Here is a 17,747-nt window from a genome sequence, read left to right as displayed (position 1 = left end):
TTATTTTGAAATATTATTCAGAATTATCTTGGAGAACTCCTCTAAATTCTTCTTTTTGCTTAGAAATTTTATTATACTTTTCTAGAAGTTATCTAGAACGAATATATCTAACGAAACTTTTAATCATGCTGAAACAACAAAACCTTTTTTATTTCAACAGAAACCCATATCTGGCTATGATCCATTTGGCAAGTTAAATCCAATCTGAAGCTAAAACTGACATTTCTTTTTCCATGTTCGAAAGTCCCTGTGTGTTATCGATCAACCAGTTTTCGAGAACGGATGTTAAAATCTACATTTTAATCTGTCGCGGAAATTATCGCGTTCGGATATCAAGGTTTATCGATAACTTTCCATCTATCACTTTTAACAACGAGTTAATTTTAACTCAGCTATTGGGATACACCCGGAGGGATTAAATGCACATGGTTTCAGCTTGTAAACTGCCATGTTAGTCTGTTTTGCCCCGATTACCTTGTTTTTTTTTTGTATTATTAATTTATTTGATAAGGCTCAATCGAATTAACTCTACAGAGCCGATGATTCTTGTTCACTATACAAAATATATTAAAACTATAGTCAAAAGATACAACACAATACACACTTTATCTTCCGCTTATTATCGCTTTATCGCGGGGCAGAGCACTTCCATTGCAGCAATGGACGCAAAACGTGATCATCACTCACACACTCATCACGAAACGGTTGCTTTCCAAAGTCGACGACGCATCGACCGAAAGAACGGTTAAGTTGTGTGAGTGAAACCCCTGTACGCATGATTAGCATGCACAGTTGTACACACAAACTGCTCATTTGGTAATAACTTTTCAATAAATTTTTGAAATTTATTTTTCATTAAAATAATTGATATATTAGGCTCATAGTTTACTATAGATATGCGAAAATTAGGTGAAGCTTAACATTTGAATCAACACTAATAAATTTAACACTTCAATTCCGAGATGTGTAGTCACCTCATTTTTACAACGCAAAAACAAATACAGTTTACTACTAGCATTAAAATCTACTTTTTTTACATATCTATAACAAGCTTACACTCTATTCTATCTACTGCTTAAAAAAAACTATGTTCCATCAACTGTGTGCAAAGTTATTAGCAAATAAGCAGTTCGTGACCAAAACTGTGTATGCCAAGCATGTCTGTACGATACAAGCAAGGAAGGAGTAGAAACAACTTTAGGAAGGTACAAATCGGTTTGATCATCTCTCTTTGCCAAACTCCCCCGTTGAAGAGGGATGGTGAGGGGTATTTGGAAAATTCCTCTTCGATCCTTCAGATTCTTATAGTAATCTGCTTGGAAGTCGATTTGGATAAAAATTTACTGCCACCATGGCGCCTAAACGCAAAAGAAAGGGGCAAACTCTTGACCCCCCCTTCTGAAGAAATTAATTTGAGTAATCAATTTGATTTGCTCACGGATGATGAGAATGATCCATCATCCAAGAAAAATTCTAGTAAACTTTCCCGGCTTAATGCCAAGAAGGAAATGATTCCCCCTATTGTGATAACCACTTCCGATTTCCATGCTCTTCGCATGGAACTTTTGAACTTCGTGAAAGTTAAGTTTTCTCTACAAATTGGACGTCGGGGTGAATGCCGTGTATTGGCTGAAACCTTCGACGGATTTAAATGTCTTCTCAAGTATCTTACTGAGAAGAAGCACAAATTTTTTACTTACGACACAAAAACTGAACGTATGTTCAAGGTTGTCATGAAAGGACTGCCCAGTGGTGAATCCCTGGATCAGATCAAAGATGAACTGGCAAAATTACTTGGAGTTGTGCCACTTCAAGTAATCAAAATGAAAATGAAATCCCGTCCTGGCGATTCGCGCAACGGGATTTCTAATGATTTTTATTTAGTTCACTTCAAGTCTAGTGACCTAAACAACCTTAAGGCCTTAGAAAAAGCTAGCCTTATGTTCCATGTCCGAGTGAAGTGGGAACACTTCAGGAAGACTGGAGGAAATTTCCAAAACCTTACTCAGTGCCGTAAGTGCCAGGGATGGGTCACGGAACTAAAAATTGCTACATGCCAGCTAAATGCATGAATTGTGGTGATTCCTCTCACGCAAAGGACGACTGTCCTGTGAAGGAAGATCCTAAGAAATTTAAATGTTCAAATTGTGGTGAAAACCACAAATCCAATTTTTGGGAATGTAAGACTCGCAAAGCGATCCTACAATCTCGTTCTAACCGACAGGTAAGAAACGCTCCACGTTTCCGACCAGGTACAAATTCCTCTGCTGTTAACAACGGTCAGCGAGGAACAAATTCTACATTCGTACCCGTAGGTACAAATATCTCCCCTGCTTCAAATGTTTCACCTACTCCCCTCGCTGCTAACAATGTTCAGCGAGTTAATGGAGCTACCTATGCTGCTATTGCAGCGGGTAGAAATCAAAATACTAACCACCGTTCTAACGGAAATTTTGACAATTTTGACTTAGGAAGCATTACTGCCCCCAAAATGGAATTTTTACAGAATTCATTAATTGACATGATTTCTGATATGCTTAAATCTAACTCCATGTTTGATGCTATTCAAACTGGAGTAAAATTTGCAAATAATATTGTCATGACTTTAAAATTCAGTAATGGATTTTAAATCATTAAATATTTTAAATTGGAATGCTCGATCTCTTAAAGATAATGAAGACGAGCTATTTAACTTTTTGAGAGTTCATAACGTGCATATTGCCGTTATAACTGAAACGTTCCTTAAACCTGACCATAAGGTTACGAAGGACGCAAATTACTTGATTTATAGAAATGATCGTCTTGATGGACCCTGTGGTGGCGTTGCCATCATTATTCATAGACGAATCAAACATAAAATTCTTTCTTCATTTGAAACCAAAGTTTTTGAAACTTTGGGAGTTTCTGTTGAAACAAAATTTGGACAACCTACGTTTATAGCTGCCTATTGCCATTCCAATGCGTAGGCCAGCAAAAGAATTTTCTCAAGGGTGACCTCCAGAAACTTACCCGTCATAGGTCTAAATTCTTCATTATTGGTGATTTTAATGCAAAACACCGCTCATGGAATAATGCTCAAAGCAATTCCAATGGTAATATTCTGTTTGATGATTGTTCTGCAGGTTATTACACTATTCAATATCCAAACAGCCCAACATGCTTTTCTTCTGCAAGAAATCCCTCCACTATTGATTTGGTCTTAACTGATTCATGTCAACTTTGTAGCCAATTGGTTACCCATGCTGACTTCGGTTCTGATCACCTTCCAGTAACTTTTGAAATATCCCAAGAAATAATTTGTAATCCCAACAGCTCTACTTTCAATTACCATAGAGCTGATTGGGAGCAGTATCGAACATTTATGGAATATAACTTCGATCCAAACATTCCTTTGCAAACCAAAGATGAAATTAATTATGCTCTTGAATCTCTGACTACTTCTATAGTTGCAGCAAGAGCTGCCTCAGTACCAAAATGCGAGGTTAAATTCGATTCAATTATAATAGACGACGATCTTCAGCTCTTGATCCGTCTTAAAAATGTCCGTAGGAGACAATATCAAAGAACACGCGATCCTGCCATGAAGGTTATCTGGCGGGATTTGCAAAAACAAATTAAAAAGCAATTCTCTGCCCTGAGGAACAAAACTTTTGAAAATAATATTTCTAAATTAGACCCGAGTTCCAAACCCTTTTGGAAACTCACAAAAATTTTGAAAAACCTCAAAAGCCTATTCCAGCACTTAAAGAAGGTGGTAAAATTTTGATCACAAATTTGGAAAAAGCTCAGAAACTTGCTAAGCAATTCGAGAGTTCCCATAATTTCAGTTTGGGTCTTACTAGTCCTATTGAGAATCAGGTTGCTAGGGATTTTCTGAATATTTTCTCTCGGGAAAATATTTTTGATGATTCCTGGGGGACTGATTTGGACGAAGTAAGGTGTATAACTAAAAAGTTTCAAAATATGAAAGCTCCAGGTGATGATGGAATTTTCTATATCCTCATCAAAAAACTCCCAGAGAGTACCTTGTCTTTCTTGGTAAAATTATTTAACAGATGTTTCCATTTGGCATACTTTCCTGATAAATGGAAAAATGCAAAAGTTGTTCCAATTTTGAAGCCGGATAAAAATCCAGCTGAAGCTTCTAGCTACCGCCCAATAAGTTTGCTTTCTTCAATAAGTAAACTTTTTGAAAAGATAATTTTGAATAGAATGATGCTTCACATCAATACGAACTCAATTTTTGCAGATGAGCAGTTTGGATTTCGCCATGGGCATTCAACTACTCATCAACTCTTAAGAGTTACCAATTTAATTCGTTCAAACAAATCGGAGGACCACTCAACTGGAGTTGCTCTTCTAGACATAGAAAAAGCATTCGACAGTGTTTGGCATGAAGGTTTGATTGCTAAATTGAAAAAGTTTAATTTTCCACTTTACATTATGAAATTAGTTCAAAATTATTTAACTGACAGAACTCTGCAGGTAAATTATCAAAATTCCAAATCTAATCGACTACCTGTTAGGGCAGGAGTTCCTCAGGGTAGCATTCTTGGGCCTATATTGTATAACATTTTCACTTCGGACCTCCCTGATTTGCCTCAGGGTTGCCACAAATCTTTGTTCGCTGATGACACAGGCATGTCCGTTAAAGGAAGAAGTCTTCGTGTTATTTGCTGCAGACTGCAGAAAAGTTTAGATATTTTCTCTTCTTATTTACAAAAATGGAAGATTTCTCCCAACGCTTCCAAAACTCAACTTATAATATTTCCACACAAGCCTAGAGCTTCCTTTTTGAAACCTAGTAGTAGTCACATAGTCACTATGAACGGAGTTCCAATTTCCTGGTCAAACCAAGTGAAATATCTTGGATTAATACTTGACCAAAAATTAACTTTTAAAGATCACATTGAGGGCATTCAAGCCAAATGTAACAAATATATTAAATGTTTGTATCCTCTTATAAACAGGAAATCCAAACTTTGCCTGACGAATAAACTTCTAATATTTAAACAAGTTTTTAGACCGGCCATGCTTTACGCTGTGCCAATATGGACTTGTTGTTGCACTACCAGGAAAAAAGCACTTCAAAGGATTCAGAACAAAGTTCTGAAAATGATTTTGAAGTTGCCTCCCTGGTACAGTACTACCGAGGTACATAGAATTTCGAATGTTGAGACTTTAGAACAAATGTCCAACAAAATAATTAATAATTTCAGGCAAAAATCGTTGCAATCCTCAATTGCAACCATTAATTCCCTTTATACTTAGATAAGATTTAGTATTAGTTTTTAGTTTTAAGATATCAATTGTTATACTGACATGCAGGTTTAAAAACCTGTTTAAAATACTGAATTTCCAAGACAGGAACAATGTAAAAACACTTAGATATATATAATAACAATTAAGGCTGGTACGTTACTGCAGTAACTGGAGCACCTAGGTTAAAAATGAAATGTAATTTATTTTGAATTTGGAACAAATAAAGAGTTAAAAAAAAAAACTGTTTTTTCTTTTTTATTATTATTGGGATTTTAAACCAGTCGGCTAGTTCATCTCATTTGAATTACTATTATGGTAAATGATCTTCATTCGAACCGTTAACACAATGATCGTGGTTCGAACTACTCTTGTGAAAACCCTACAAATCAGTTAGCATTCAGAGATTTTGAAATGAAATAATGTTTACGTAAAGTTTAAACGTTACCTCGTACGTTACCCTCCACACCCCTTTTATTTGCTAACAATTTGAATTACTGTACGTAGTTTAGTTAAATACATTTATAACAGCTATGAATTTGATTCGGATTGTCCCTATTCGAGCTATTTGTTTAAACCGTCTTCAAGTATTTTTGCCACTGAAGTAAAAGTTGAAACAATTGTAAAACATATTTCTTCATTGCTGGAACATTACACAATGTAAACAAAATTCTTGAACGTGATTTTTATTGAAATTACGATTGTAGTTTTTGATCTTGGTTCGAACTACAAATGAACGTGATTCGTACTACCAGTTTCATCGAATCACCGCTAGGGTCGCTACTGTTTGATTACATTCTAATTACCTTCCCCACGAAAGTCACATCTAATTTTTCGTGGAAAACTGGAGAAAAATTGCTCGGAAACACATCAGAGGACACGAAAACAGGTCGTATAAATAGCCTAGACTTCTTCTTCTTCGCATTTCAAGCTTCTTGCATATCGCATATTAGTTTATTGCGTGCTCTCAACTTAGTGTTCTACTAGATGCACTTCCATAGTTTCGATGCCTATACCATGTTTGCATTAGTATAATCATAGAGGTAACTCTAAGACTAGTAGGTCCCGAAGAAACGAGCTCTACTTTTTGGCTCAGCTCTGGTACTATCTTCGGTCCCAAGCTAATCGATTCACCCCTCGAAATATAGGAAATTCCACGAACCCCTCATTTTATCTGTCAAACTTTCATAGCGAATCAAAACAAACATTGTGCAGTACTAGAATTTTAACTAGAATGGGGTACGTTAATCGATTTGCTTGGGACCAATAGGCTAGTCAAGTAGTGAGCAAATTTAAAATCGATAGTTTCGTATTGATTGTTGGTATAATTGTATGACAAGTACAATCATACTCTATTACCCAGGGATGTCGAGTAATTTTCCAACCCGAAAAATTTCTAGACCGGACCGGGAATCGAACCCAGCCACCTCCAGCATTGTCTTGCTTTGTAGCTGCGCCTTTACCGACTGAACTAAGGGAGGCCCCATAAATAACCTAGACTCACTTAGAACATTCAGCAATACCTCGAGCAATACTTCAGAGGGCTATATAGACAGGTTCAGGGGCATTTAAAAGTGAATCCGTTATTTCCTAAATTAAATGACACTACCTAAAGACCGTATCTGAAGTTTTGTGAAGGGTGAAGTGCACTTCTATTAGGTTTGGTGAAGTTGGGGCGTATCGGGAGGACTTCAAAAGCGAGTTCATTCGTTTTACGTCCCGCATGTGACGCGACTAGTAACTCGCGGTATGTAATTAAAAATGTTAGGTTTCATAATTAGCATATGAAGTCTCGCGTAACACGAGAAAAGGGCCTATCATTGTTGATCGATTCTCTTAATCGTTTTTCTCTTTCGCTTATAACGCGACTGTAAATGCATTTTACGTTGAGTGTGTTGTTTCAGGCGCAAGCTAACATCATCTTCTGTCGAACTGTGCTGCGAGAAAGTCGATGAAGAGAATCGATCAACGAAGATAGATCCTTTTCAAATGTTATGCGAGTCTTGTTGAGCTATCAGACAATCCTTCGAAAGAGTGACGTTCATATCTGACATTTGGAAGCTAAGTGACTACACTGAACGAAAATACATGCCAAATACCAAATGAATCGTCATTCAAAGTGCTCTGTAATGCCATCGGTTCGTTTTTGAATGACAACAGCAGCAAACAGCACAGATTACGTATATCAAATGCGTATCATCCTGCTTGCAGATGATAATGCCTTTGATATGTATATGCCTTCATGATTGATATTCGTATGCACACCATAGCTAATGAACTTCATCTCAAACGCAACAGATAAATAGATCAAAACACCCTATAACGAAAATCATTCACTTTTCGTGAGGGTGTGTGTGATAAGAAGTAGAACTACAAAGTTAAATGTTGTTAGTCCTCATCCTAGTCAGACATATTGTAGACAACTTTCTTTAATTTGTGTATTACCTGATTATATCCAAACATGTAAGTAATAAAAAGTTCCCACCGCGTTATTATGAAAGATATATAGCCTTCATTTATTCCCATACAATTCGATCCCATACGATCGAAAAAGAAAGTGTTTCCATCAAATACCAGGAAAACTTAAAAAAGTTTGAAAGGCACCAGTGATGCCGCTTCCCACATTAATTTATTTTATTTTCTCAGGGCACGAAACAACAGGAAGGCATATACCGACCTTGCCAATCAATATCCTGATCGACGTCAATGTGGAACAGATCCAGCAGGTGGAGAACGGACTACAACGAGTGTTGAAACGGCAGCGTATCAAATAGTGAATTCGTGCCAACAAGGAGCAGTATTCTCTGGCACAGGTATCCCGTGGGCACGAGGACAACTCCGAGACAACACGCTTGCATCACCTGACCCTGGTGCAACCGTAAACTATTATGCAGCTCATCTACAACACGGTGCATGCCAGGGACTCGGGAACCATTCGGGTTGGTTCAAATTCCAACATGGACACGTAGGACTTTTACCGGTTTAGCATATTGAGCAATATTGTTCTTAAGTGTAATTTTTTTATTGTTTAAGGAAAATAAAGTGTCTTTATAAATGTTTCTACCATGCAGTAATCATTTTAGGGGGGGAAAACTTCAACATCATATGCATTATGTAAATTTTGAGATAAATTTCGTTCAGTTTTAAGCGTATTTGCATTAACATTACTGATGAATTTTCGTTTGGTTTTCAGAAGCGAACATTTTAAAATTGTATTCTAGTATTCCAAAATCAGGATGACACGCATATGAAACACATGGGATAAGGTGTAAGAAAGAGCAAAAGATTATCATCCGAATATCGAATGATTAGTGTTATAGGGCTCCATCGAATCAATAATCATACAATATTTGGCGGAGGTTTTCGTTCAGTGATAGTGATGATGAGAGGTCAAGAGTCAATGACATTTATATAAGGTCTGTGCCAACAGATGATCGTGAGCTTCGTTTTTGTGGAGAACTTTGAGATTTTGACGTATTTACTTTTGTAACAAAACACGCCAATCACCGATTTTTCACAAATAAAATCTCAACCTCGAAAGCATACACCACAACCAGGTAGAGGAATGATTCCTATATTATTTGGTATGGTCTCCTTGTGAGATCGAGTTTTTATTTGATCGGAAACGGTGATTCGCGTGTTTGGTTACAAAATCAAATACGTCCAAATGACAAAGTTATCCAGATTTATTGACACAAATAGCACAAATACGAAACAGGCTTCAACATTATCCGGGTAGACCTATAATAACGGAGTTTATTCCTACACTGAAACAAATCGACATGTACCGTTTATTGGATCCATCTTATAACATAGCAATGTCAGCAGATTTATTCATTCTATGTGATGATTGATAGATTCCATTGGATTATCACTTAAAAACTATGACTGCGATATGGAATGATTTCTATCGTAATTTCACATACTTAGTACTTGATAATACTTTGCTTCTAACGTGGTTAGCGATAGGTAATAAGTATATGAATATTGTCTGATATATTTCATGGTGAAAAACTGTTGATATGTCATGGGTGGGAACAAACATCTAGAAACTAATGGAAAATCATATAAGTTTGCACTATGAGAAAATCCAGTAAAATATACCTGTTTTCATGATGAATATTGCTCACTAAAATGTATATCTTATAAGATAATGATGTATATTTTATTGGAGTTGCTTTTAATGATTTTTGACGTTTGTTGATATGTCGCGTGTAAACAGACATGAAGAAACTATTGGACTGTCATTTAACTTTGCAGTATAAGAAAACATGTATATCTCATCAGTGGCGTCACCCTAACCTCAATCTACCTGTTCAGCAACTCTCAAAACATAAACAAAATAAACAATATTGGTTCTAATGGATACAAATCAGTAAAACTAGAAGACCCTATGCCTTTTGAAACTGATTTGAATGTAAACATGACCCTAAATAACGTTTTCAAAGTTGTTGAACAGGTAAAAAGTGAGGTTACGCGACGCCACTGTATCTCATTGGAATAGCTTCCTTTGATTTTTGAGGTTTAAAGATTGTAAACAGATCTATCCCAATCATTTAATAGTCATATAGATTTGCCTTTTAAGAAATCCAACAGCAAACGTTTGTTTTTGCATGTTTTTCTGGGCTGAATATCGCTCCCAATAAAATACATCTTACATGATTGTTCTTTATAAATTATTGAAACAATTTTCAACGATGTTATCGTACACTCATTAAAATGATAAGTTGAACTAAATACTACTAACAACAATGATACTGTATTGAATAATCTTTGTTTGTTTCCGGAAAAGAATGTATTGAGATTGAAAAAAATGATTCTACAGCAATATTTACTTTGCTATGATTCTAATTGTAAGTCTTCTACACGGCTAATTCATATTCCAGCCCTAGTACTCGAACTTCATGAACCAGTTACATCAACTTATATAATTTAGTCGTTGATTTATTGCACACAGGTGCATTAAGAAAGATTTGAACAAACCACACCACCGAAACGGAACATAAATTTGTCAGTGCTATTTGTCTTCACTCTAGCAAAACGAGCATAACGTTGCACTGCATTCCATGTCGGGAGAGCTGTTCTTACTTCATGCTATTTGAACGAGCTCAATCTTGAAGTCAGCCGTGGCCCAGTGGAATCGAGTGCAGACACCGAAAGCATCACACCTCAACAGTCCTTGATCGAATCCCAAATCAGCTACAATAAAAAAAGGCACAACTGTGAAGCTCCCACTGCCTGATGTTTATTTTTCGATTTATTTTTAGAAATCGATTAAATATATGTGTCAAAAGAAGAAGTAAATTTCATGTGATTTTCACACAAACTTTACTTCGATTGATTTATGACACATATATTATATTGTGGTGAAAAGTATAGCTTATGCTTATGGGCTTCAAATCCATTTCAGTTAATTATTATAATTTGATCGATTTTCATTTATCATACGACGATCATAAAAGTTACCAAATTATCAGCATTGTAAATGTACCAGATATTCATATAGAATTTACCTGACACATTTTCAATCATATCATTTTCAATGGATTATCTTATAGCGCAAATTTATAAGATTTCCACATAACAGGAATATGTCATATTGGTTCAGTGTATAGAGATTTTCACGCCCGGTTGTATTAGTGCGATATGAGAGAGCGTGTTAGTGAATATCCGAGGAAAATACATAACAAATCGATGTCAAACTCATTTTGACAGATCTACTTGCATACATTTTTTAGGTTAGCCAGAGGAAAATAATAAACAACTTTACACGGCGTTGCTTCCGCTAGTGTGCGTGCGTTAAACGTCACTAATCTCTATGTACATATCTGTTTCTCCGGATAATATGCAAGTAAAAAATTATCCGGATAATTTTAACTTGGATATTATCCATTATTTTTCTATCCGGATCGAGGGGGGCGACACATCTAAATCTCAATTTTAGATCCTCAAAAAATCTCACACTAGCGAATCAATCTTCAAAAAATCTTCTTGCATTTCTCGCATCTACATGCATCGCGCATCATCTTTTTGCAGGAAATCTTCAGAATCGTCATCAATCTTCTTTCTATCTACTCAGCGTGCGAGCAGCTAGCCACAGCACAACACAATCTTTCCTGCAGCGTAGTCGTCCCCTTCGATCCGGATAGTATCCGGAGTACTCCGAACAGTTTATGTTTAGAATAGGGATGTTTGATATCAAATATGTATCCATCACTATGGGTATATTTGAAATCGGGGTGATGTCTAGAGTCCGGAAATTGATATCCGATGCCATTTTGAAATCCATGATGGTGGCTTCCGTTTTCATAAAAAAAAAGTGGTAAATACTGTCAAATACTTATCAATATGGGTATTTTTGGAATCGGGGTGATGTCTAGAGGCCGGAAATTGATATCCGACCCCATTTTAAAATTCAATATGGCGGTAATTGGGTTCAGAAAAACTGGCAAATACCTTATAATACGGGTATTTTCGGAACGGGGACGACGTGTAGATGCCGAAAATTGATGTCCAACGCCCTTTTCAAATCCAACATGGCAGCCATTGCGTTCAGAAAAAGTGTTAAATACCCTAAAATATGGGTATTTTTGGGACGGGGACGACGAGTAGATGCCGAAAATTGATGTCACACGTCTATTTGAAATTCAGGATGGCGACCATATCTGATAATACCCATATTGCAGGGCATTTCACAGGTTTTTATAAACCAATGGCCGCCATCTTGGACTTCAATCGGAAAACGATTTTTAGCCTCTATACGTCGCTTTTTATCCGGAAATACCCATTGTAGAGTATTTGCCACTTTTCTGAAACCGATGGCCACCTTCTTGGATTCCCAAATGATGTCGGACAAGGATTTTCGGAATCTACCGGTCGTCCCTATCTCGAAAATACCCATATTGTAGGGTATACCACTTTTTCTGAACCTAATGGCCGCCATATTGGATTCCAAAATTGCGTCAGGCATCAATTTTCGGCATCTTCACGTCGTCACTGTTCCGAAATTACCCATATTGTAGGCTAGTTGCCACATTTTCTGATCCCAATGGTCGCCATATTGGATTTCAAAAAGGCTTCGTAAATCAATTTGCGGCATGTACACCTCGTCCCCGTTCCGAAAATACCCATATTGTAGCGTATTGTCCACTTTTTTTTTTAACCCAATTGCCGCCATATTAGATTTCAAAATGGCGTCGGATATCAATTTCCAAACTCTAGGCATCACCACGATTCCAAAAATACCCATATTTATGGATATATATTTGATATCAAACATCCCTATTCTAAACATAAATAATGGATATTATGTTTTAAAATTATCCCGATGAGGATAGGGATGATGTCCAATGATAGATTGGATAATGGATAGGGATAATTTTGATGCCTGAGCAGCTCAATGCTCCACGACCTGATCAACACACTTAAGTCCCACGCACATTAGATCCGGATCGGACGCGTTGCGGCAAAGTGACAGCTAAATCTATTGTCTAACTGTCAAATTTACGTCAACGCAACGCAAACGGATCTAATGTGGGTGGCCCTTTAATCTAGTTCGGTAAAATTTCCAGCAGCCGATTACCTCGGCATTTACTTTTGCTGATATATCTGTTTGTTAGCTGATATCCCATAGCGAAGAGACGTTAGCTGATATCCCATAGCGAAGTGTGAAAGTCTCTGCGATCGGTACTTTTTCTAACAGCCGTGAAAAAGCAGAATCCTTCAGGTGATATTAATCAATGAAATATTCCTTTTTTCTTCAGCTTCTTCGTGGAAAGACCACAACAACTGTGCGCTAGAACCGGAGGCTACTATAGAGATTAGTGACGTTTAACGTACACACACTAGCGGGGGCAACGCCGTGTAAAGTTGTTTATTATTTTCCTCTGGCTAACCTAAAAAATGTATGAAAGTAGATCTGTCAAAATGAGTTTGACATCGATTTGTTATGTATTTTCCTCAGATATTCACTAACACGCTCTCACAAATCGCATTAATACAACCGGTCGTGAAAATCTCTATAGAAAAAAAATTAATGTCACGATTATCATCAATGATAGGTAAACGAATGTCCACAATACTGATTGATAGAAAAATAGCTGCTGAGATGACACTCACTACGAAGAATAGTGTAAACAGCACGACTGGCTGAGTGGAGTGGTGAGTGACCAATGTAGTACAGAGAGAGGTGAAGCAGATCATGAAATATTGTTGATTAGTAAACCAAAAAATCAACGTAAACGCAAGTATTGACGTCACTAATCGTACAGGGGTTTTACTCACACAACTTAACCGATTGCTTCACCTCGGTAATGCAGCTCATTTGTGAGTGACCACCTTTCATTGTCAACTGTCAAAAGCAAACAGGTACACGGCGAATGAGAACGACCCAAATTTGAGTTTAGTTCACTCATAATCGCCAAAAGTGCAGGAACTCAGCGATGAGTAAAATTTGTCTCATGGTTTACTGTGGAAAACCTACAAAATCAGCCGGAAAATGAGGAAATTGACGAAAATTTTATTCAGTCTCGGAGTAGTACCAATAGACTGAGTGAATCCAATCTTTACTTTTCTCAAATTCGGGATTTTTTCCCTGGAAAATCCTGGAAAAAGCTGGGAAAACATGAGGCAAATTTACTCATCGCTGAGTTCCTGCACTTTTGGCGATTATGAGTGAACTAATCTCAAATTTGGGTCATTCTCATTCGCCGTGCAAAGAGTGAAGGGGGTCTGACCGGAGGCTACTATGAATGTCACGATTATCATCAGAGATTGGTAAACGAATGTCCAGAATACTGATTGATAGAAAAATTGCTGCTGAGATGACACTCACTACGAAGAAGAGTGTAAACAGCACGACTGATTGAGTGGAGCGGTGAGTGACCACCTTTCATTGTCAACTGTCAAAAGCAAACAGGTACGTTGCTTGAGTGAGCGTCCGATTCGAGGGTGATAAAATAAAAAATAAAAAGGGTGACTATGATCAATCATTTCGTGACTTCTACAGTGACAGTTTTCAAGACTGTTTCAGATTTTAAAAATTGGCACTTGGAAATGGACAATATTTTAAGATTGTGACACTCCGAAGTCTGGATAGAGAATTATGATGAGCAAAATAAGTTTTGAGGAGAATTGTACAGGAATTCTAGGAATGATTTTAAAGGAATTCTGGGGGGAATTTCATTGCTATTTGAATATAAGTGTTAGGTACTTTTGAGAAGTATTCCATGAAAGCTGTAAGGTGAACTACAGGTTCATTTCTATGGTAGATCTGAAGAGGCTATTATGGGGATTATGAGTAGTATTCAAGGGAACTCAAAAACAAATCGGGAAGATTTTAGAGGAGCATTCCAAGGAAATTTAGAAGGGGATTCTAAGAGAATTAACCATGAAGAAAACTTAATGATGTTATGACTACAATCCTGAAACAACACCTAACGATCAATGTTTAGATTTTTCTTCTTTACTTTACTTAATTCTTAGGTTATTAGTTAGGCAGATTCCGATTCTGCACGTTAAATTTAATTTTTATACCTGTGATCTTGACATGTTTTACCTAGTGGTGAGCACTTAAAGGAGTTAGATTTTGATAAGTCATTAGTGGGATTGACACTCATTAAAAAATATGGCTCTTGGACTATAGCAACATTTTAAGATTCTGACACTCGGACTGCACATTGTAGTCGAAATACGTATGGATACACAAATTAATAAAGTGGAATTAAATGGAAGCTTACTTTTTTGACTGTTTTTTAAGCATCATAAATGTTGATCGATCGATTAGTCAAAGGGACATTCTGAAGAGCTGCAACGAAATATGGATAGTAATTCCAAGAGAATCTAATTCTTAATATAGCTTAATTTATTTTTTGCAGAAGTTAAAGCCAATTTGAGTTAGTTTCAAGAAAATTTCCAAAGGATTTTTTGAGAATTTTGAAGAAATATCAAACACACTCAGATTTTTTGCCGAGCAGCTCGGCATTTTATTGTGCTGGATCTCAGTGAAAAACTTGCCGAGATTCACCTAACAAACGGGAATTTTGGCGAGATCTCAGCTAGCAAACACAAATTTTGCGAAATCTCGGTAAGTTTTTCACTGAGATCCAGCAAAATAAACCTCTGAGCTGCTCGGTAGTGCCCATCTAGGTAAACAATCTATGTGTGAAAGTTTGAGAGGATTCGAAAGAAACTCTGAGTAGTGTTTCAAGTGATCCTAGGGAAATTTCCAAAGGAATTCTACGGAGAGTTTCAAGAGTATTCCAAGAATATGTCATGGAGAAAATTTCTAGGGATTAAGGAAAAAACATAAGATTATTGAGGGGAATCCTGAAAGTAAAAGTAATTCTGAAGACATTTTGAAATGATCCTAAGGTAAGTTTCTAAGAAATAATTTAGTCTAGCTTAATTGCTATGCTCTATTCTTCGGTGCATGCGGTGTAAATCTTTGCATTATATGGCAAATCTCAGGTAATCATGACAGCTTTTTTTTCATTCACATTGTTTTCAATAATCAAACGCCATGATTAACTGTGATCTACCAAATAAGGAAAATATATACACCGCTTCAGCAAAGAATTGAGATGCATTTAGTAATCATAACCTATAGTTCAAAACAGTTCCACAAGTATTCCGGATCACAGCTACCTAAGAAAATATGAAGTAAATATACTGCTATTAGCGATCATTACTCATTCCACGATTAAATAAAACCCACTGCCTCTACCATATGCATAGAAAGGCTGGTTCGACAAAGTGAGTCATAACTTAAGCAATCATTGTAAGCAGTATGGAGAAGAATTTTTCAAGCAACAGATTGCTCAACTTGATTGTACCTACCCATTCGAGAAACCGACGACCAGGTAGATCTCCATGGATATATTTATAGGAATCTATCAATAAGTTTCTCCCAGAAGGATCCCTTTCGATTTGATCCGTCGCATAAACCACTTTTTTTTCATAGCCTACCAATTTTTACACTAGCATTACGTCAGAAAAATAAAAATCGACAGCGAGACGTACGATGAATCAATTAAATCAAAATTGTCTGATGAAAACGAACAAGATGTCTTTCTTCTTACCTCTCCGTATCCAACAAGCCTGTATATTTTGCCAACAGCCTATTTCAAGTATCCATCCAATATACAACTGTACCGCACTCCTTAAATATATCAACACACTGTATAATACTAACAAGCATGAACACCGAAATAATGATTGTTTTTCTGCCACTTCACGCAACAATTATTATCGTTCTATCGTCTTTTCGTATCAAAAAGCGATTACTGCTATCGGAAAACTTTGCACAAACTAATCCACCCCGCAAATCAAAAGGATTTCGTCCACGCAGCACCGAGACAAACTTTGGCTCGCATCGATTGCAACACAACACAACAGCCGGACGACGACGACGACGATGGCAATAATCGAGCACGGCAGCACCATCAGTTTTATAAGAAAATATACCTAGTCAGTCACTGCTCGCCATTGCGGTTCGCCTCTTTATGAAATCGTGTTCGTTAAAGTGTGGGATAAACATATGAATCCAAAATATGCCATCCGGCGGACACAGACTGGCGAGTAGAGTGGGTACTGAAGGTAGATGGGTGATTGTAATGGCGGGAGAAATGTGTAGCAGTCGAAACGTCTGCTAGGCGAGAGCTGTGAATCCGTGCCGATCGGAACTCTGGAGAGAATTGAGAGCAATATTTTCGGTGGGTGAGAGTGCACCGGCCCTTGTCTCTCTTCTCGGCTGATTGAGTGCCAAAGTTCGGCTATAGCTCGTTGGTTGCTCAATTCTCTCTCTGTGTGCTTTCGGTCGAGAACATAATAGGCATGCAAAAGCATAAGGAACCAAGCACTTATTACGTAAATTTTTTTTGGCGATTTTTACCTTAAAAAATTAAGTGATCCGAGACTGAAAATTTCGTTACTCAACGAAAAGTACTTTTGATTGAGCTGAATTTTGCGTCTATTATAACTCAATTTATTGTCAAAACTGACGCTCGTATATGTCAGTCTCAGAGCACCTAAATTTACATGACTTTCTCTAAGTGTGTATGAAAATAGGCATGCGCTGCTATTATATCGAACAGCACTGTACAAACCGTTGAGTGACTATGCGGTACATATCCACTTGAGTAAACATAAATCGAATGAAAAATTCTGTTCCACAAATTTATTTAATCAAAGCGCTTCAATGTTTTTCAAGTGTGGTGATTACACGGCTAATCATATCAACTCAGCGACTGAGTTTAATTGACTCAGAGAATTTTCTTTCCATACGAAATTTACTCAGATTGATTACTTTGACTGTGTGAAGAAAACGTTGAAAGCGAAAGTGGTACATGCTTCTGATACTTGTGAATCAAGCTTGTCCATACTTTCTAAACTTGCTTCTTTAGATGTCTAAATCTGCATGATTCAAGCTGCATTTTGTTTGTTTATTAATCATTCTGGCCTAAAAAGTATATTGCTGAAGGGAATTGGGG

The 17,747-nt window shown here is 37.0% G+C and overlaps 1 protein-coding gene across 1 annotated transcript in view; it reads right to left on the bottom strand.

The window, feature by feature from the left end:
* The window catches only part of LOC135711201 (uncharacterized), a 94,248-nt gene extending 77,499 nt beyond the window's left edge, over positions 1 to 16,749 (bottom strand). The window contains exon 1 of the mRNA XM_065233979.1: positions 16,338 to 16,749. The gene's annotated coding sequence lies outside the window, so the exon portion shown is untranslated. The remainder of the gene's footprint in view (positions 1 to 16,337) is intronic.
* Positions 16,750 to 17,747: the final 998 nt, after the last annotated feature.

This window comes from Ochlerotatus camptorhynchus, unplaced genomic scaffold (genome assembly GCF_037179485.1).
Source record: "Ochlerotatus camptorhynchus isolate MF236.1 unplaced genomic scaffold, CSIRO-AGI_Acam_v1.1 ptg000425l, whole genome shotgun sequence".
NCBI lineage: Eukaryota > Metazoa > Arthropoda > Insecta > Diptera > Culicidae > Ochlerotatus > Ochlerotatus camptorhynchus.
This window is presented reverse-complemented; position numbering and strand designations above follow the sequence as displayed.